We start from the raw sequence: 1,084 nt of genomic DNA, 5'->3' as shown, positions 1-1,084 counted from the left end.
GATATCTCTAGTTCCACGTCCTCTTCTGAATCCAGCTTGAGTTTCTGGCAGTTCTCTGTTTATACACTGTTGCAGCCACTTTTTAATTATCTCCAGCAAAATTTTACTAGCTTGTGATATTAATAATATTGTTCAATGACTTCTGCAATCCATTGGGTCACCTCTCTTTGGAATGGATACACATATGGATGTCTTCCAATCAATCCAGGTAGCTATCTTTCAAATTGCTTGGAAAATTCATTGGTCTTGCAAAAATTCTATTATGTGATCTCCAACATCATTTTTATCACCAAGGCTATATTGTCCAATGATTGACCCTTCCTCTTTGTTTCCAACCTTCACATTCCAATCACCAGTAATTATCAGTGAATCTTGATTGCATGCTTGATCAATCTCAGATCGAAGAAGTTTGTAGAATTCTTCAATTTCATTATCACTGGCTTTCATGGTTTGTGCATATATTTGAATAATAGTATTAACTGGTCTTCTTTGCAGGCTTTTGTATACTATCCAATTAGCAACAGCATTATATTTCAAGAAAGATCTTCAACTGTTCTTTTTGATGATAAATATTACGCCATTCCTCTTCAATTTGTCTTTCCCGGCATAGTAAACCATGACGTCCAGATTCAAACTGGCCAATTCCAGTCCATTTCATCTCACTAATACCTAGGATGTCAATCTTTATGCATTTCATTGTTGACAACTTCTAATTTTCTTAAATTCATACTTCATGCCTTCCGTACTGTATTTTTTTAGTAGAGTAACAGAAATATCAAGAATAAAATTTGTCCTCTACTACAAACATCCCTGCAGGTGTCCAAGAGTGAGTCATGAAAAAGGCCACTTTAAATGCAATTCATAAAGCTACCTTAACAATCTTGGACTTCATTATCGCCCAGACTCATATTTCTTAGCTGTTGATTACTTGACTACACACCCATGATCCACTGAATCTCAAACAGAAGCACATCAGATTGTCAGTGGCTTCTACAATTTTTCACATACTAAAGTTAGTAAAAAAATTATCTACACTCTGTCTGTAGAAATTATTTTAATCAACTTTTAGAAAAGACAAATACAT

The sequence above is a fragment of the Chrysochloris asiatica genome, unplaced genomic scaffold, assembly GCF_000296735.1.
Source record: "Chrysochloris asiatica unplaced genomic scaffold, ChrAsi1.0 scaffold00376, whole genome shotgun sequence".
Classification (NCBI taxonomy): domain Eukaryota; kingdom Metazoa; phylum Chordata; class Mammalia; order Afrosoricida; family Chrysochloridae; genus Chrysochloris; species Chrysochloris asiatica.
This window is presented reverse-complemented; position numbering follows the sequence as displayed.